We start from the raw sequence: 22407 nt of genomic DNA, 5'->3' as shown, positions 1-22407 counted from the left end.
GCCGTGGACAGACTGAGTCACCCTGTTAAAAGTGAAGTAGTTTGTAATTACAGTTAGATGGATAAGATAAATGCACACTCTTTTATAGTTGTGCACTTGTCCACCACCACCACCACAGTGGATTATTAAATCAAATGCTCAATATAAGACTGAAGAGCAGACTTTCAGCTCTAACTTGAGGGATTAAAAAATCTTGCTTTAACTGCATTTTATAGCTTTTTATTGTAATTTTAGATATGAGGACCAAAGTCAGAAAAGCCTGGATGAGGCTGAAAAACAAATAAACTAACAAACTATTTGGTTCATTCTTGTCAAGAAGGAATGTACTGACCAACCTGGCACCACCAAAAGAGCTGAAGGTTAAGAAAAAGTTAGGGACACTAACTTGAGGAGGTAGGCGCACAATTGTAAAGGTCTACATGCCTTTGCATATATATAGATATATATATATGTGTGTGTGTGTAGGTGCCTTTGCATATATATAGATATATATATGTGTGTGTGTGTGTGTGTGTGTGTATGTATAATACACTCAAGAACAGGAAGGCCAGATCAAACTTTTTAGACAAAGAGCCTGCACAGTTCTATAAACATGACACATGAAACCAGAGTTAAATTGGACAAGAATGATGGGAAAAGAAACAGCTCATGATCAGGAGAGTAACACATTATCTGTCAAACACTGTGGACATAATGCCTCAAAGCATACTGCAAGAGCAACCCAAGAGTTGCTCAAGGAAAAGAAATGAGATATTCTTCGATGGCCAAGTCAGTCACCTGATCGCAACCCAACATGCTTTTCAGTTATTAAATACAAAACTGAAAGCACAGAAACCCACAACCAATCAGCAAAAAAAGTGGCTGCAGTGAAGGTCTGACAGAGCACCTCAAGGGAGGAAAGATTTTTCATCCACGCACTGAAAACAATCCTTATATTTAAAATCACGTTAAGTTGTTGAATGAATGTTGAGCCTGTGATAATGAGGGAACTGTGAGTAAAAATGGCTTTAATTCCAAAACAAATATCTGAAAGTCTACAAACTATAAATGTTGATCGATTGGTCGTTTTTTTTTTTTTTTTGTTTGTTTGTTTTTTTAACTCAGTCTTCAAGAGAAACAGTAGAATATGTTAAGCCTTATATAATATTCCAGATTTTATGTATGCTGTTAAACATGTAGTGCTTTTACTCTGGCTTTCTACCATAAACTCCAGTCACAGTGAGGGACAAAGTCAACTTATGTGATTAAACATGTGAACCATGAGTTTGTTGGGGTTTTACAGAAACCCTGCTGTCCACAAGTGATCATGCCACATTATTTTTTAAAACTTGGATTAAATGTTATTGCAATTGTTGCTGTTTTTTGCTGTAGAAAGGAAGCTGGACAGGCCTTTAAACCACTCACTGAGCAAAGGGGTTTAGTGGGTTTTCCCAAAACACAGCAACAGTGGCAATAACAGAGTGCACGTCATTCCTCTTGCGTGTGAAACGAAATCAACAAAAACACAACATGTACCACAGTAAACAACAAATAATGTAACTCGACGATAACGGCACTTCAAGCTTAATATGATCTAAACTTTAATCACATGTAAAGCAAACCCAATAATGATTAAAGATCGTATTGTACCAGGTTCATTTTCCTATAAAATATATAAAAAAATGATAACAGCAACACTGCACATTAAAATGGAAATGTCCCTTTGCACAATTCTGGATACGAGCTGTTATGACTCATTGGTGAATGTGTGTGTTCAGACTTAATGCTTTTCTCAGAAAAGAGCGTCCACTTCTGTTTTGTGCTCTCAGTTGGCGATTTTAGGACACATCAATTTGGGGAAGTTGAATCTGAAACTGGTGCAATTTCAACATTTCCTCTGGTCAGTGAACAGTTTCCCACTTTTGGTTTTGGTCTCGCATTTTGTTCATTTCATCTCTACTCAGGAGGTTCCATTTTCTGACACACATTCCCCAATTTTCTTTTTTTTTATTTGTAAAGAGATTTTTAAAGCAAGACAATTTTTAAAAACCTCCATAAAATCAATACTGTGTACAGCAACAACACTTCAAACAACAGTGCTGCCACTTCAACAGCAACTGAAAACGATGCAATAAATTAGTTTGAGTAATTATGGCTTGAAGGAGCCTGTATTGTTTACCCTCCTTTTCATGTGGTAGATGTGATTGTTTCTGCTTTGTTCATAAAAACACAGAGGGGCGACTGAACCGACCATGATTTAGTCAGCTGATGAAGAAACCCTGGTTTCACTCATCGACAGTTGTCTGGCTTTTAAAGGGTTACAGAAAGTGGGTATGTGCGTCACCGGTAGGCCCCATCCATCTCTGCAAGGCTCTGTGCGGGTGGATCACATGATGGACCCTGTGATGTCAGATCTCTCAACTTGGCGGAAATGGAGGTGGGGGGGGAGTAAACCAACAGAGGAGAGATATTTTCGTGGATGAAAGAAGTGAGTGGGGGTGCTGAGACTGGAGGCGCTAGCTGGGAAAGGATGTACCTCTCTCTCTCTCTAGCTCGCTCTTTCTTTCACACACACACGCACACACACACACACACACACACACACACACACACACACACACACACACACACACACACACACACACACACACTTGTTTTCATATCTTAGTGAGGACAAAAATGAATGCCTAACCCTCACCCTCAGCCTAGGGGTAACCCTGACACTAAAACCACATTTTGAGTCTCAAAATTGCCTTCAAACTCATGGGGATGGGCATTTTGCCCCCATAAGTGACTGTTGGTCACTACAAGAGTAGTAGCATTACAAGTTTTGGTCCTCACAAAGATATCTAAACATGGTACACACGCACAGACATACATTTTCTCTTGCCTTTAATCTAAAAGAAACATACAAAAAAAATGCTGACATATTTAAAGTGAATTTGTCCCGAACATAACACGTTAGCTTTTTATCCATCGTGTGTAATGATTGCATGGAGGCAGTGTGTTTAGCTATTCTCTGCTGAACAATGGGTTGGGAGGTCAGTTCCTTAATCATTAATATGCAAATTCTCATGACCATTAAACAACAACCACTGATCAAAGCTCATTGATCAATGGCCATGAGTACCATTCACAGAGAGTTGGAGAATGGCTTCAATCACAGCATTGTAAGATGGTGAAAGATGTACCCTTAGGCGCCCTCCTCGATTCAGAGATGGTCTTTCCCTTTTCACGTAAATGGCCTCCTTGACTCCGCTCTCAAACCAGCTTTCCTCCCTGTCCAGAATGTGTACATCCTCGTCCTTTAAACAGTGTCCACTGGCCTGTAGGTGTAAATAGACTGCGGAGTCCTGGCCTGACGAGGTGGCTCTTCTGTGTTGTGCCAACTGCTTCGCCAGAGGTTGTTTGGTTTCCCTGATGTATAAATCATGGCGATCCTCCTGGCACTTAACAGCGTACACTATGTTATTCTGTTTGTGTCGGGGGACCTGATCCTTGGGGTGGCATTGTGTGCAAGTTTCACTAAAATCTCACCTGTATTGTACAAGGAGCACTGTCTGTTCACAAGCTGTTCTAGACATACGGATTGACGTCTAGCCGACGTTAATCTGTATGTCTGGTTTGATAAAACTGGTTTAATAATTGTTGAGCTCAAAGTCATTTGGTTTCGCCTGCTGAAAACAGTATGTTCAGATAAGGAGCATCGACTTCCTGCCATGTGGAGGTTGGTAAGTAAGAAATTGATCTAAAAAAAAATAAAAAATTGGAAAACAAAAAAATATAGTGTAGACTAAACCATAAATGAATAGATAAATACATGCAGGATCCAGGATCCAATCTCATATTGATTTACACACTAACCTCATTCTGATACAGGTTCCTCACATCTCATTGGAAAGTATTCCAGTAAACAGAACTTGGCTGAGAGCCTTTTTACTGTAATACATGCTTGTCATATGATTTCTGAATGTTCTGGAGTGTTTCAGCATGAGTCAACAGAGACGCTGTGGAGCAAACTCAGGTCTCCAAGAATAATTTTCAAGGCTGCATGTTAAGGCAAACCACTATGAGCAGTCAGGAATGCTTGGTATTATGTATTGTAATGATTCCTCTGTACTCCAAAGAGCTCATTGGTGCATTGAGCAACATATGATTGATGTGTGGTTTGCACTTTAAACATTAAATGTGAATAAAGGAGAAGAGTAGCACAGATATGAGCCCTTTGAAGGTCTTACAAGAAATCTGTGTTAACCTCCTGTTTTCAACAACTTCTTCATTTTACTGCTATAAAGTTTGAATAAATGAAAACGTACGTGATTCTGCTGGAAACAGTTAACTCAAATGTTATTAAACGATGCATACGTTTGCATTTGTAGCTGCTCGTGCTGATCTCTGTAAGTGCGACACTGCCTGCATTGCATGTGACACTGTGGGCATCTGTGTTCAAAAATAAAACAGATGTTTAAAAAAAAACGTATCTCAGATCTCATTTCCTTTTGTAGCACTTATCTTTCATGCATAATCATTCTGGTTTCATAGAAATATACTGTACTAGTATCTGTGGTACTGTGACAGCATTTGCCTTCCTCCTACACAAATGTCAAAATTGGCAGGCAATTTAATTTCCAGCAACCATCAAATATACCTTAACCCTTCATACGGTAATGAGCCAGGCATGTGGAGGTGAACAGTTAGCAGGATTCAAGCTTATCACATACGCTTTGTTTCATTTTATTTTATTTTTTTAAATCATAGATTGAAATATTTTACACTTAAACAGAAACAAAGGTTCAGTGTGTTGGGAAGTGGTTAGCACTAATGCTTAACGACACCAAGGTTCCTGGTATAAACCTCCGGATTAACTGGAACTTTTCTGTGTGGAGTTTGCATGTTTTCACAGTACCCGTGTTAGTTTCCTCCCCCAGTCTAATAATCTGTTATGTATGCAGGATAAACACCACGTTTTTCCCTATGAACACGACGATAAGCTCCAGCGCTCCATGACCCAAAGTTAGAGAAGTGGTTAAGAATTGTATATTGACTTTTTTCTGTTCCCTACTGAAGCACCTGGGATTTTTCAATGTGATTAAAAGCATCTTAAAGATTCGCTTCCAGTATTTGCTGAAATAAACTGATCTATTTAGTGTCTATTTAGTATTCTACATTCAGCATTAGATGGAGTTCAGTAACAATCCTTAATAATACAGACACGCATACAAGTTCCACTAAGCTGCTCCTCTGAACCTACTGACGTAGTTTCAAAGTGTAGGTGAAGTTCCACACTCACGGGGGATGTAGGAACTGCGTGCGTGCGTCTGTAACGCTGCTCGGCATAAAACACACCAGCATCCACAAAAACACGCTCTGACAATTTCAAGCAGGTAACCACAAAACCTCACGGGCCCACACCTTTTCATAGTAATGCATTAGGTGATGAAGAAAAAGGTAGCATTTGATATTTGATTATTATTATTTTCCACTACATGCTACTGTTTTCCACTGGATGTTTTTTTCTGCTATGAGGGAACAAAACATTTAACCCTAAACCAGTCATATTTTTCAGTTCTTATTGGGTTCAACCTTTTAGTTTAACAGTCCTATTACATTATGTTTCTGGTACAGCATTGCTGTTTTTCTCGATGATGCTTCCCTTAGTAGCGGTAAAGTGTTCACAAAGAGTCTCAGTGATCTCAGACAGAGATTTCCATCCATTTTCCAGATCAGCTTTGAAACTGAAAAATGTAAATTGCATTCTGTGAAAAAAATAATCTAAGGCTGAGGCTTTTAATCAAAACTTTTATGCTGAATGTCAGCCCAAAGACATTTAGCGCTTTCTAAAAATAACAGCAACAGGTTTTGCTCCTCACGTCTTTATCGTGATTGTCTTTAAAGATCATTAAAGCCTCAAGCACAACAGTAGGACGATAACGGGTTGTCTCTCACGTGTGAACAGAAACTCAACTGCTCAGTGTTAGTGGCTCAGTGGTTGATACTGCCACCTCACAACAAGAAAGCATTGGGTTTGAGAATCGGTCCAGATGGTTTCTGTGTTTCGGCATCTCATGTGGGTTTCCTTCACAATCCACAGACATGCAGGTCAGGTGATATGACTACTTTAAGTCGCCCACAGGCTGGCACATATAGGTTCACATCACAGTGCATCACGAAAGTAGTTACATCCTCCCACTCTCTGCCAGAATCAGCCTACAAGAAATTTCCCGGTCCATTTTCTATGTTTGTTAATAAAACTCAACCTGAAGTGACGATTTGCTGTGTGTGTTTTGCTTTATTTATTTATTTTTTTAAATCTGTTCATTCAGTATGTCACTCCTCAGTATACACAGCTTCTTAAAAATAATGCCTATTATTCCCAATATGTAGCCTATCTATGCCTTTAGTTATCGTTTACAGACAGTATAACCGGCCCGATCCATTTAGCATAGGCCTTTCATAAGAGTCTATTGTAGCAGTTTAGCAAACCCCCCAAGGCCCACCATCCATACTCCAGGTGGCTAACTGTTATTCATTGACACTGATAATATATTACGAGTTATTTGGTGTGATGCTATAGGGCTGCAGGCTTCCCTTGGCATGTTTCTGTTCAATCATAACGTGGTATGAGCATGACAATAGATTTAATCAATCAGTCAATCAGTTTTCTCTCATTACTGTACAGCAGCTCTGCCTGACATGATAACAGTCTGTAGTGGGAGTGCACTGCTGTTCATCAGGTGTGACACGATCATGACATTTAGGGGGCGTTGTTTCGAATCTTGGATTTTAAAGTCAGGTTCTCAGCAATAAATGAGAACGATAACAGCAAAGCTTCCCTTTGGCAGAAGTTGCATGTTTTTCTGTTTATATTAATTATATCTTAGTTTCATGTTGTTCGTGGTTTTGACAACTTTTCCTTTTAGTATTGCGATAAAACGGTCAGGACTTGACTTGATCAGAGGAGACTGACTTGAGGTCCCTGATATTTGTTACAAACAGTAAATTTGATTTAACTTTAACTCAAATATCTAAAAACGCAGAAAAGCAAATGCTCAAAACTTTTATCAGTGATATTTTAGTTCACTTGTATGTATTTATTTCTGTTATTGAAGGTCACGTTTTTATGCTCAGATGTTTGGCAGGATTCAGTGAGTGAATCTAATCAGCATCATTACAAATATTAAGTAATGTCTGCTATTAAGTATGTCTAACATCCTGCATGACTGTAAACGTTATCACAGTACTGCAAACTAACCACTATTTTCATGCAGACTTGGTTTGCTTGAATTTTCTTTTTTCTAAAGAAAGTTCTTAATTTTCTTTTTTCACAAAAACAACATCAGACAGGAAAATGTCCTGTATAGATCCAAAATCAGATTTAAAAACTAAAGTGAATGTGAACCTTAGGTGTAATATTTTAATTTCCATTTTATAAAAATTTCTTCCAAAGTAGTGTGAACATCCTCGAGCATCTGCCACCTTTCTCTCTTACACCTTTCTTTATCTCAGAGTCCCACATTAGTAAAATGTGTGACTAAAAAAAAAAGTTAGTGAAAAACAGCAGCTGTACATTTGTACATGCTTTTAACATTTTGTGACAAACTGCACAGAAGCAGCTTCTGTGCTTGGTGATGTTTGCTAGGCTGTTTACTTATTGCCTTTATGCTCACTCCCTTTATGTAGTTGGCAAAGTACTACAACAACTACAACTTTACATCTGCACTGTGAACAAATCACAGGGATGAGTAGTGAAAAGGAATGTGGTGAAGTCGGCTCTGAGATGCCATTATTTTCTTATTATAATGAAAGTAATACTGAAAACAACACCAGACTGGAGCATATCATGAAATAAAGTCCCGATCAAAAGTTTAAGACCGCTTTTTGCATGGCTGGACCTTAACAAGGTTCCAAGTAGAGCTTCAACATTCAACAAGAAGAATTGTGAGTGAGACAAAACATTTTTTGAGCATGCAGTTTATTGAAAACAACGCTTAAACTGAAACAGGCTGTTTTACAGCTGATCAAAAGTTTAGGACCACATCTCAAAAAAACCCCATAAACCCCCAAAATAGGAATCAAAGTTCCAAACATGAACTCAGTAATGAGTAGCTCCATCGTTATTGTTGATCACTTCAAAAATTAGTTTCCATGAGGTGAGTGGGAACATTTCTCCAAGTGGTGAAGATGCCCACATGAAGGGCATCTACTGTCTGGACTGTTGTCCATTTTTGTATACTTCCCTTGCCATCCATCCCCAAAGGTTCTCTATTGGATTTAAACTGGGGAACATGCAGGATGGTCCTAAAGAGTGATGTTATTCTCACGGAAGAAGTTCCTTGTCCTGCAGGCATTGTGTACTGTACCGTTGTCCTGTTGAAAAACCCCGTCGTTACCACACAGACGAGGGCCCTCAGTCATGAGTGATGCTCTCTGCAACATCTGGACATATCCAGCAGCCGTTTGACGATCTGCTTACCATGCCAGTAACATTGGAAACCATCAGGACCATCAAGGTTAAAGTTTTTCTCATCAGAGAATAAAACTTTCTTCCACCTTTCAATGTCCCATGTTTGGTGCTCTCTTGCAAAGTCCAAACGGTCAGTTCTGTGGCGTTCAAGGACACGAGACCTTTGAAGACATTTTTTGTTTTTGAAGCCCTTCAGTCTCAGCTGCCGTTGGATGGTTATGGAGTTTATGCTTACGCATTTCAACAACCCAACCATGTTCAAGGGAAAGTTTTTTGCCTTTGCCATCAGAACGTCATGACAGTGTGACTACCTGACAAAATATGACAATGAATTCACATTTTTGCACAGATTTGGCCTTTTAAAGGCATGTGGTACTAAACTTTTTATCAGGACTGTAAATCATTCAGTAGTAATTTGTATAAAACCTACCTATCAGATTTAACAATTTATTAACTGAAGTTACTTGAATGTTGTGCCAGATCTTTCCAGCTGACTTTGACCCCTGTATGTGTAAATATGTATGTATATCAGAAGGGAAAGGACCATTGAAAGAGGAACATAACTGCTCCGATCTGTGAGGCATACAGCACCAGGTTATTGCAGTTTATCCTTCCGATGTTTAAAATGTGTTTGTGTATTTCTGTTATTTTAATTCTAAACATGTACACAGGATAGCTTTTACCTGACCAGCATGTGCAGTATGGATGATCGTGGCTGTGACAGATGCTTCAGGCCTATCCAAAAAGGTCACAGTAGTATAGGGCACCGATAGCTCAGTAGGTAGAGTGAAGGCCCTGTGATTGTGAAGGTTGGGGGTTCAAATCCCAACCAGAGGTACCCCGGGTGCTAGATTGGTGGCTGCCTGCTGCGTCACTGAGTGAATGGGTTAAATGCAGAGAGGAATTTCCCCATGGGATCAATGAAGTATAGATTATTACAGTACCCCCTCAGATTTTTCTGGCATACTTTTACAAATATAAGTAAATTTATGTCATGCTTAATAAATAAAATATTAAATAGCCAAAACGATACTGTAGGAACAGCCAGACATATATTAGTTATTCAGTTAATAAAGGCTTACCTATCATATCAACATGACTGATTTTAGAGCACAGTGGACTTTAGTAGGAAGTTAGCTACTGAAAAAGGTCATCATTAGCTCATGAGGCTGACTTCAAAGCATTTCACTTGAAATTTGCAAAACAAATTTGCTATAATTGTTTTGTACATTTGCATACCGGTTCTCTTGGTTTCCCATGAGCTTCTTTATACTTGGATGTTTTGTGTAGGCTGTAAAGATAGCAGCATTGATTTGTCTTTGTGCTTTTAATAAGGTGAGTTGACCTTATCTAAATGTTAGTAACCAACATTTGTTAGAAACCCACTGATGTAGGTAGGTAGTTAGCTATAAAATTTACATGAATTAAAAAGACTTTACACGGGCCTGTGCTGGTTTAAACTTATCATTTTGAAAGAATTAAAGGAATCATCTGAATACTGATGAAGTCCTTACATGTAGATTGCCTTTGAAGCAGTGTAGATTGGCACTTGTCCAGACCAAGACCAGGTTATTACAGAAAGACCACAGCAGGCAAGCTCATTTTTTTTCTCCTTAATTTGGCCAGCATAGCATAGCTATAACTAAATTATGCTGTGAGTATATAACAGTATAATCTTGTATAGTATAGTATATTCTTCAATTTAATCAGTGCTCCGCTTTTCAACTATTAAACCACACAAGAGAAAATGGAGCAAACACAGACTCATTATTTTGTAGTAAAATCAAAGGAACATTAACCTCTGCATAAACATGATGCTAGGGTTCCTCTTTCAGGTGTTCGCCTACTCCTTTGGAAAGTATTGCTCATAAAAGCGTTACTTGTCATTTGCTAAGAATGTCAGGGTGTGTCCTTTATAACAGGAATCATGTCTTTACCATATTCAGAGCGACCACAATTGATAACATTTGCCAGTTACTGTTGTTGGGAGACTAAACAAATAAAAGTGTTAAATGACTAGCTTCGCCCTGGGTTTAGGGTGCGCACACTAGCTTTTGTTGCTACATAAGATAAACAGCAAGATGCGGTATGTGGCTGCTTTGACCTTTTTCATTTTTGCATCCATCATGTCCTTGATTTGTGGTATTTTTGTAACATTTTCTAATCCCACTCACCTTTATCTCCTCACATCATTATTTCAGTTCTTCCACTAAAACTAACCGCATAAACTGCCTCCTGGTTTCAAAATGACGAGTCAGTTATCACAGTTATCCTTCCTGTCACAGCAAATAGGAAGCTTTTAAGCTAAAGTGACCTTGAGCAAAACAGGAGATTGGAGCTCTACTGACCCCTGATTTTCATCACATCTTAGTCTCATAGATAAAGAACAGATATTCTAACAAGATCACTCAAAACCTTCACAGGTACTGTCACCTCAGCTCAATAGATAAACTGTGCCTTGAAAGGAAGAGCTTTTCTGAGAGATGAATGGAGCGCGAGGGAGAGCGTGGGGAGAGATGTTTCCTGGCAGGCTGGGATTAGATGCGCTTCCATAAATATGTTGGGCAGCTTGGTATACTTTGTGCCCACTGGTAAAAATAGGCCTTCTTCCCAAGGGAAGTGATGACGTGTGCAGCCTGCCTGCATCACCAGCCACGAGTCGGCTTCATCTTCATACTGGAACAGCACAGACACAAAGTGTGGGGGGGGAGCATCAGTGATCACCATGGCAACACATGCAGAGTGACGCAGGTAAAGGCAATAGAAAGGAGAAGAGGTAGTGATTGGCTGGCAACTGCTGCGGTGTGTGTATGTGTGTATGTGTGGGTGGTAAAGAAGAGGAGGAGGACTCAGTAGCCCAGCATTGAGATTAGCACACACACACACACACACACACACACACACACACACACACACACACACACACACACACACACACACACACACACACACACACACACACACTCAGTGTCCAAGTCTGTTAGCACGGTCAACAATTCAGCCTAGGAATGAGATGATGTGATTTAGCACGCTGCTTGAGCAGTGACTTCAGAGGCAGAGGAAAATTGTGTTATTTCCCTCCCTCACAAACACCATCCTGGATGTTATGCATGCATACATTTAGGAAGAAATATTCCCCACACTCCAATTACATGCTCTCAAACTATGCAGATGTTCTATTTCAGTCCTCCTAAATTTCACCTCGTTGACAATATGGTTAGTTTTTCAAAGCTTTGTGTCACATTCTTTGCCGTCCTTTCTTCTAGGATAGCCTCATCTTTTGTACTTTTCATTACAGTCTAATATAAATATGCTTTTAATGTTGACGTGATAGACATATCATTGAATTTACAAATAACCAACACTGTCGCCAAAAAGCTGAACATTGTGAGATTTGCAATGATGTGTCATTTTTGTTTTTATATTCTCATCATTTAATATAACGAAGAAGGTAATGAGACACTCCAGAATACTCTGCAGTAGTTTGCTACTGTGTTGGAAAAGATTTTTAGCTTCAACTAAAAATGAAGTGTTGAACTATCTGAAGATGAGGTCAGTGATCATTCTTGTTTTGTTTTATGTTTTTTAGCTGAAATTTAACTATCTGTGCAATGTAACTTGAATTGCTTATGACTACTGAATATGAACGCTTTTATGTTTTACACAGTTGAGGGGGATTTTAGATTGATCAATGCCGCCACCTAATGGCCACAATTGAAAATGTCTACGGGAAGATTGGTTACGTCAAATTGCTTGTCAGTCTTGTCCGTATGATTCTCTGGCAATCCTCTAATTAGTAGAGTCATAGATAACTATATAAACAATCACAATAACGTCACCTTTTGAGCACAACCAGAATCAGAGAAACTTTATTCCCAGAGGGAAATTGAGTTGTCGTAGCAGCAAACATACAACAAACAACATGCACTCAAATAAAATGAGTGTAGAAACAGAGTTGTGATAGATACATATTAAGATAAATAGATAAATATAGGGATATAGGTATAAACATAAATATACATATAAATATAAAAGGATGACTATGTGTGCAAACATGTTGTGATGTACAAGTGGAGCCTCCACCTACATGCCATCCAACTTCTCTCTCAGCAGTCTGGGCTGGATCGTGTTAAAGGCCCTAGAGAAGTCAAAGAACATTATCTGAACTGTTGTGTCGGGTCTATCGAGGGAGGAGCACGCTCTCTGCAGCAGATGTATCCCTGCATCGCCCACCCCCAATTGGGGCTGGTATACAACCTGCAGAGGGTCTTGTGACTTGTTCTTGTTCGCTAGGGGTCTGAGGTGTTCCAGGATAAGTCTTCCCATAACCTTCATAATATGAATTTAAATAAAACATTGAATTTCATACAAGTCATGTAACTCACAAGTACACCAAATGACTACACAGTCATGATTATGGTTAAATAAGCAGGAAATCATTATAAAATACTGATTTGTGTGGAGTCTGAAGTTAAAGTTGATTTTGTACATACAAAGAGTTTACAGATGACAGTTACGGTCAAACATATTATATGTTTTTATTCTTTCGGCTTATATGTTTTACCGCTTAGTGTATGATTTAAAACCAAAGAGGTGTTACTGGAGTTTTTTCATTTGTTTTAAAGGATGGAAACATCAAGCTTATAAACTTTGGGAAGCGTATCTGCAACCGGAAGGTCGCCGGTTCGATCCCCGGGCTCTCTGTCCTGGTCGTTGTGTCCTTGGACAAGACACTTTACCCTACCAGGCGGTAGGGGCCGATGGCGCGATATGGCAGCCTCGCTTCTGTTAGTCTGCCCCAGGGCAGCTGTGGCTACAACAGTAACTTGCCTCCACCAGTGTGTGAATGTGAGAGTGAATGAATAGTGGCATTGTAAAGCGCTTTGGGTGCCTTGAAAAGCGCTATATGAAATCCAATCCATTATTATTATTATTATAAGCTTATAAGGAAAATACACAATAAAACACACACACCTTCTTTTATTTGGGAAAGTAATTTACTAATTTAACACAACTTCCTAAATCATACATTTCTCACAAAAATAATGGCAGGAATAGTATTTAAAGTATTACTTACTTTATTTATTTATTTATTTATTTATTCATTCATTCATTCATTCATTCATTCATTTATGGGTACTTTTTATTTTTTTAATATGGTATTGTGGGTGTTTTGGTGCCTACCTTATGAGACAAAGAGTGCAGTGAACAGTGAAAACCCCAATAATCATATGACACCCTATGAACAAGTGCTTTGGTGTTTTTTTTATTATTTTAATTATTCATGTTCAGTTAGCTTTGCACAAAAATAGCTGCCAGAAACATCCTTCAAAAACCTACTTTTTATTTTCTTACTTTGAGTACATTACAAATCCTATACAATTTCACTTTTACTTGAATAAAGAAATTGAATCAGTACTTCAACTTTTACTCAAGTATTTTTCAATACTAGCATTTGCATTTCTACTTTAAGAACAGAATGTCTGTACTTTTTGTACTTTTGCTCCCTCTGTACCTGAGTACCTGACTACTGGACAGTAGTGAAGTTTTTTTGAGGTTGTATTGCAGGTCACATACGGCGTAGCACTATTTGATGATGACAAAGTTCAGAGTCAATTTCAAGATTCTAGTTCTGACTTTTAGACCTCTTCATGGAAAAGCACCAACTTACATCATTGAACTTTTGCAGCCATACGTCCTCATCAGATCCCTGTGGTTTCGTGATCAGGACCTACTTACTGTACATTGTACAAGGCCTAAAACTAAAGGAGACAGAGCTTTTGCCACAGTGGCCCCAGACTCTGGATCTGTCTCTCCCTTTGAGTTTGGGATCTGTGCGCTCAGTAGTCTCTTTAAGATACAGCTAAAAACTCATCTTTTTAGTCTTATTTTAATTGTGTGTACAGTGTTGTTTTAAATACCTTAATTTTATGTCAGACTCCAAAATCATGATGCTGTGGACTTTTGAACTAGCAGATTAAGCCTTTCAGATTAATCCTCATTTGCACCTTTAGATAAAGTGGAGTGCTGAGAGGCTTAAAAAAACAAGTATACGGTGATGTTTTTGAGTCTGTTTGGTTATTTATTAATTGCTGCGTGAGGTGTGGCTGTAAATGAAAATGAAAGTATTTGACTGTTATATAAAATCGATGGTCTGCTCAGATATTCAGTGTTAAGCATGTAAGTGAGAAGAACAAACAAGGTAGGTTATCTGGTTATCTGTAGGTTAAATGATTATCCTTAATGACTATAATATAACAATATGTTATGCTTGAGATTAAAATACTGTCTAAGTTCATATGAAATACTGTATGTATATTGAGGATTGACATAAATGCACACACACACCTTCATTTACTAAAGTGAATATATCTAAGTACAGAAATACAGTTTGCATGTTACAAGATTATATACACACATAATATAGGAAACTAATATAAGCAAATTCATTTAGTAAAATAACATTTTGAAATAGTTTAAATTTCACTTGCAAATGGACATTATAATGTTTTACTCTCTGTATTTTTGAAACAGGCACATCATGTTTTGCCCTAAATGCAGAATAAAAGTCCAGCCATCATTTTTTTTCTGTCCTTCATGTGGCATCGATTTATCTGTTTTGACTCAAAATGGGACCCAAGGTAAATTTCCTGTGTATATAATATTACAATATTTATATCTATTACTTAGATTTGTTTCCATGTTCTCCCTGTGTTTGTGTGGGTTCTCTCCGGGTACTCTGACTTCCTCCCACAGTCCAAAGACATGTAGTTAGTGGGATTAGGTTAGCTGGTGATTCCAAATTGCCCATCGGTGTGAGTGGTTGTGTATCTCCATGTTAGCCCTGTGACAGACTGGCAACCTGTCCAGGGTGTACCCTGCCTCTCACCCTGTACTGGGATAAGGTCCAGCCCACCCACGACCCTAATAAGGACAAGTGCAAGAGAATGGATGGATTTATGTTAACCTTAGTGCAACCAGAAAGGAATACTATAAATGGTTATTTAACCAGAATGACAGTGAGGAAAAAATGAACAAGTTATAGTCCTCTGCAATCCAGGATAGTGTTTGTTAAGTACAAAACTAAATTAGCCTTAAAAATTCAGTTTGCCATGAAGTTATAAATAGTTTTAATGGAATAACATACATTTGAATGTTCCCCCCCCCCAAAAAACCCCACCCTTATTCATGCTGATTTGATATATGTAACTAATGTGACAGTAATTATTAAACAGATGGTGCCACATCATCACAACAGACTTCAATCAGCACAGAGGAGAAAAAACAAAAGGAGGATCAAGACCAAGTTTCAAAAGATGTCGAAGAAAACCAAGAAAACAATGCCCCAAAACAGGTAAGAAATTAGGTGTATTTTTAACAATTGTTATTGTAGTAAAAATTAAATTTATCAAGCAATATTTAAGAGAAAACTTCGCCTTGCTGAAAATAAAACAAATTCTTATCTAGGTCAGTAAACAAGCTCATAAGGAAGGGCTAAAGATTTCAGTGGACTTTCAAGTTCAATGTCCACCATGTTTATTTGGTTTAGATGGGGTGTGTATGAGTTTTAGTCAGTCCTCTTTTTCATTTATCTAAAAAGCCTTACAACTTGTGCCCTTTGTGGACTTTGTTTATACCAAATAATAAATTGTTAACATTAAACACAAAAATACAAAAGGTGTAATTTCACCTTCCAGATAATTCTTTGAAGCCATGTAGATTTTTTTCAACATGTAGATTTTTTCAGGGACACCTGTGTAGATGCCGTCACAGTGCAACACAATGGGAAAACACAAAAACCCCAGCCACAGTGGAAAGGAAAACCACAGCCTCATCCCCCAATCAGGCAATGTTAGACAATATCATCACAAACGTCATAGAGACGTAAGGAGAAAGAGAGGCTAACTGTTATGGCTTCTATGAATACTTTTCAATCATGCAATGTAACCATTGTGGTTAGTGATCACATCTCTTATCACATCTCAAAAGATCAAAACAAGAAAAAAAGAGAAAGAAACCCCCCAAAAAACAGACAGCTGTGAATTCTGCACATATGTGTCCAATAACAAAGGAAAAGCACTAAACCCAGAACCATGATAACGTGGATGCAGTGGGGGCAAGCCTAGTTAGTATTCTCCTACGTTCTAGTAACAATGCAAAAGCAATGCTGTCCTTTGTCCACTTCCTGAAATTCTCATGGTTTGGTGTGAGCCCAAAGATGCCAACTTCTACTAATGTTTAGAAATTTGGACAAGTGATTGAACATACTTGCCCAGTGATGATGAAGCAAGGACAAGACCAAAACATGTGTGTCATGTTTTTATCTGCAAATAACTGGCATCTCTTACAGTTGTTTGTGACATTGGGTTACTTTTTGGAAAGTTGGTCAAATAAAAATGGTGGATCACCTTGAACATTAAACTAAGCTTTGCACAAGATGCACTCCCATTCATTCTGTTGCGTGCTTCCTGTAGGGCTGCAATGATTCATCAAGTAATTTGAATAATTCAATTATAAAAAGTTCTCGACTCAAATTCTTTGCTTCGATGCTTCATGTAATGCACAGGTGCATAGCGCGCCGATGTGTTAAAAGATATAAACATGAGTTTTCCACATTTGCAGCTAACGCAGACCTGCAACAGAAACGTATTTAGGGGTAGCATATGAATAAAAAGTCTGACAACATTAAGGCCCCACAGCTGCCAGCTTTAAACAAAAAACAACACAACAGCTTGGAGTCTTTACACACTGCGAAGAGCAAAGAGGTGGAGCTGTTACCGAGACGGTGAGCTCATGTAGGGTGAAAGAAAATGTGCTTCAAGTGTCTATAACAGCAGCACTGTTCCTGTAATCAAAATTAAAACTTCTAATGGTAAAAAGCTAACAGGGGTTCTTCATAAAGGCACCTGATCAACAAACTCTGATGTGAATAAACACAAATTGTAGCTGCTCTGTTCACCGCCACTTATCTTACACAGAGAAAAATCTGCAGTCAGCCTCCAGAAGTTCTATTAAAATATCCAGCTGAACTGTTAACTTAGTCTGATATGTTAGCATGATAATTTATTGACCTTTAGGAATCACCAGACACTTCATCTTTTGGTGTATTTATTAAAACATTGGATGATCAAAAATGAGCAGGTACATGGACCCCTTTTGTTCAGGAAACTGAAGTCTGCAAGCAGCTAGCTGCAGCCAACTTCCCAAAAGAGGTTAACCTATCTTAGCACAAGTTTTATATGAGAATGTGCATCTATCTGATTGGTAACTACTGGTGAGGAGGAACTGTGGTTTAGACATAGTCCTCCCTTCGCTGGTGCTAAGGCTGGTCCGAGCCTCTCAGCGCTTTTCCAATTTTGGGGAGCTTCTCCTAACATTGAAGGCTCCTACACTTCTACGCGTGTATTAGATTATTTCCATTTTCTCACGTACTGACTGATAACTTGTTGTTCTATAGACCTTGGGTCCGATTGCAAACTGGGTGCTGTCCCTGTCCTTATCTCACCGCTGTGACCTACTTATTATAGAAGATAGCTCCCCTTTCCCTTGAAATGTCTACTGTCATTATTTTTGATTAAGCACCATCTACACATCTAAATTCTTAAGCTGTTATTCACTATAATACCTAACAGATACCATACTGGTTAAATTATACAGCTTGCTGAAAGCTGACCGCAGCCATCCTGTTTTACATTGAAGAGATACCTGCAACAAGCAGGGGAGAGTGTAAAGGGGGCCATGGGGTGTACTAGATCATATTAATTTCAGGGAGTTAGTAATATTTAGTAATATTTTTCAGACTGACAGTGAAATTATATAAAATATTATATGAAATCAATTGCATTAATGTTTAATTCGATAAAAGGACTAGATGTTACAATCCCAATATGCATTGTTAATGCATTGCTTCAAATGGAGAAAGTCTTAAGGGATAGCTACTATGAGGAAAGGCAGCCCAGAAGCTTCACCAGCGGGACACCTTATCAGTTTTGTGCCTCAACTTCACACGGTCTTTCAGGCTTTTATCACTAATCATTCTACCAACTTTTATTTCTTTTTACTTCCTTGGTTAGGTTTAGGCATTAGAAATCTGATCTAGAGTATAATATTTAAAGCATTAAGATTTTTAAGACACATCATCAGTAGTGGACTTTGGATTTATTGGGTGTTTCGGCCATTATCACTGGACACCCTGACCCAAGATGACCCTGCCAAGGTTGATCAGGCCCCAGAGTGTGTCACTGGTTTATGTTAAAAGGTGAGAAAGGGTGATAGTGAGAAGTAAGAGAAAAAAGAGACAAGACAAGAGAGAGGAGAGCTGGAAGCTGGAGGGTTTGCCTGCTATTAACGTCAAAAACCCTTCCAAGATGACATAGTAAAGGAAAATTTTTATTACTTAGTTTAGATTGTGTATATATCTTATCTTATTTGACTTTGAACTTTGACTGTACTTGAGATTATTACTTGAGATTAGGCCATTTTGACTGGCAGGGATGTTCAAAATTGAATCGACTGCCGAATTACGTGGGGAGTTTGGGAAAGCTGAATTATTTAGCTTGTCAAAGTTATGGATCTGGAAATAACGAAAAAGATGTGACTGGGGGATGTTAAACCTTTCACAGAGTTTAGTGAAGCTATTAAAGCAATTATCAGTATAGAGGTCTCTTAAATTTGTAAGGCCCAAGCTTTGCCAAAAGGAAAAGGCTGCATCAACACAGTGGGGAAGAAAAATGTGGTTGTTGCAAATGGGGCTTTGGTTAGATCCCCCCTTGAGTCCAAAAATAAGCCTAACTTGAGACCAGATCCTTAAAGTAGTGATATCAATAGGGTTGCCTGTATATTGGGTTGACTGAAGGGGTAGTTTAGATGTGAGCAAACCCAAAAGTGAAGTGGAAGGATGTGATCTAGCCTCGGTCTCACACCAATTTAGTGTCAACTTTCGAATCCAGAGGTCCATTTTTTGTATGTTGGCTACGCAATAATAATTTCTCAAATTTGGGAGTGCCAGTCCACTAATTTAATATTCCCATTGTAAAAACCCACATTTGATCCCATTTTCCATATAAAGGAAGATATTAGTTTTTCAATTTAGGATTAGGATCAGGATTTAATTTATTTTGTAACCTCTACTTTTCTCAAAGGCTACTGATGCAAATTCAAGACGGGAACAGGACTCATGCAACAAAGACATTGGTGTCTCCAGCCCACAAATGTTATCCTGCCCTCCCAGTCATAATGATGTGGAGGAACCCCATCTAGTGGCAGCAAATATTTTGAAGACATCCACTGAACCAATGTAAGTTACAAAACTCATATGTGTTTGACACTTTATGTATGAACTCTCTATATATTGAAATTAAAAGATTATATTATATATTGTTGAAATTAACATTAATTTACAAATGCTCCTTTTTTTCTAGTTCATCAGTCAGTGAAGGAATATCTGCATATTTTCATGCTGTCATTTCTAAAGACTTCAATTTTGATCCTGTGAAGGATGATGTCATGTTAAAATCTGAAGCACTGTTTGGAAGCTGGGATGCTTCTAAGAAAATGTCCACAAGGTATAGCTTATTAATTCCTTACAACTTTTGCAAAGTGAGAGCGATTACTTTTACTCGTATTCAATGTTCCCTCTAAGCTGCGCACGTGCGCAATTGCGCACTGCTGGCATGGTCTCTGCGCACAGAAAATCTGCGTTGCGCACAAAAAAAAAATCTAACCTGAATTGAAATTAGAATTAATACTTTAACAATTCTGTTTTGCAGTGTTAGTCAGTAAGTGACTGGCTGCTCCCGTATGGGATTAGAACGATGCCACCTTATCCTATAGTCCAGCCAGTAATGCGATTCACATTCGTATATACGCAGCCAATCAACGTCGTTGACAGGCTATGACAGCGTCCTTATGTGCCGACACCGGTGTTTTAGCTAGCAAAGCGGCGTGGCTGATGTGCAGTGAAGCCACATTAATGACAACGTGTACAACCATTGGAGATGTGAGCAGGACAGACGGAACAATTGACGGAAAAAGTGTGGACTTTATACCAGTTTTTAAATTGTGTTGATAGGCCACGTAAAACCAGGGTTGTGATTAAAAAAAATATGCAATGTTTGGTTTTCTTCCTGAATATTATCGTTGTTTATATTTACTGCGGGACGAAATGGTAAAAACTGCGTTTTATAAGAAAAAAGGCTCGAAAGCACTCTCCGCCTGTGAGCAAAAACAAACTCCACCCCCCCACTTCCCCTTTCCTATTCGTCCAAAAAAGTACCATGTCGACCAATCAAAAAATGATATGGCAACGTGGCATCTAGTTGTTAAGAAAAGGGAATTTTTAGGAGTGACGGCGGTGTTCTGAGATGTGAGAGATTTGAGACGTTTAGCGCAAATCTTGTGTAGTTAGTGTGTAGTTAGTGTGTAGTGTAGTCGATAGTTTTGTTGTGTGTGTCAGAACAATGAGGCGACTGCTGAATGTTACAGGTGTTACAGGAGTGATACATCTCCTGTTGTCAGGCCTGCAGGTATCAGGCTGTTGTTCTCCTTTATCTCATAGTGGACAGAAATTATTTTTTCGAGTGGCACAAATATTATATACCCAAATATTAATATATTTGTGTGGCATCAGATTTGATGCAGAACAGCTGATTGTTCTGCAAATAGTTTGAAATGTTTATTTAAAACGCCTGCATGCATTTAAAAAAAAAAGCTGCAAAAACTTTGTTGTTTGCCAAAGTGAGTTACTTTTTTGAAGAAGTAACTATATAATTAATTGCCCAGCATTGGTCATTATATACTGTATTTTGCAGACAGAGAGTTACAGGACTCTCCCAGACCACAGACTCATACTCATAATACAAGTCAGAGCTTTATAAAAAAAAAAAGAAAAAGAAAAGAAAGTTGTGTTTTCGAAATTGGAGTTCAAGTTATTTTTACTTCCAATAGTGTTAACATACTGCACAGGGCAATGACTAGATTTTTTTTTACATTTTCATTGTAAATGGCTAAAACAGTTAATTAAAAGTAGTCTAACATAAATGTAACGGCTGTAATTTGATTTGATTTTAATAAACCATGTAACTTGGATGGATTAGATGCTGGCGTGACCACAGTGCACACGTCTAATGTCGCTCACAGTGGTCCAAGGGATCGCTCAGGGAGTTTGTGTTCGCTCAGACACATGAAAAATTAGAGGGAACATTGCTCATATTCCTATTTCTGCCGGCATGACAACTTAAATGAAGTGATTGGTCTAAACTGTGAGTTTCACACTTCTCCATCTCTAACAGTAACTTCTTTTGCTTAATAGGACTCTCGAGAACAATAGATATCTTGTCGAGTGCCATTCTGTGATTCCCAAAAACAGAATTCAGGAAAGCATACCCTACAAATATGTAGTTTACAAACACAGTGAACAGCACCTTGTCTATGAGACTATCTACCTGAATGAGAAAAAGCAACACATCAACAGATGCCTGTCAGTCAAAGAGGAGGATTTAACACCTGAAGGTATTCAAAAATAACTTTATTGATGGAGATTATGGTTATGCTTAAAGGCACATTTACTGTAAAGTACTGCACAAAAAAACTACCACTCATTTCTTTGTGTTTTTTGTTAGGTATTACATTTACATTACATTTTTTAAGCACACACTGCATGCCTAGATATACCACATTTTTGACCAACAGCTCTTTGGGACTCACCTTGTTATGGTGCAAAAATGCTATTTTATGCCTTTGAAACTATTATTCTTTCAATTTGTCATAAAGAAATTGGAAAAAAAACGATGTGTGATTGTGACAGGCTGCTAACAAGTAACTAATTTAAATTTTTAAATTTTATTAAAAATTTGTTTTGAGTAGATCTTTCAAAGTTTATTTCTCAGGTCCATCCCGAGTTCCTGAAGGCTTTGGTTGTTGTAGGGCTGTCTTGGTTGACACGCCTCTACAATGTTGCGTGTAGA

This window comes from Oreochromis aureus, linkage group 15 (genome assembly GCF_013358895.1).
Source record: "Oreochromis aureus strain Israel breed Guangdong linkage group 15, ZZ_aureus, whole genome shotgun sequence".
In the NCBI taxonomy this organism is placed as follows: Eukaryota; Metazoa; Chordata; class Actinopteri; order Cichliformes; family Cichlidae; genus Oreochromis; species Oreochromis aureus.
This window is presented reverse-complemented; position numbering follows the sequence as displayed.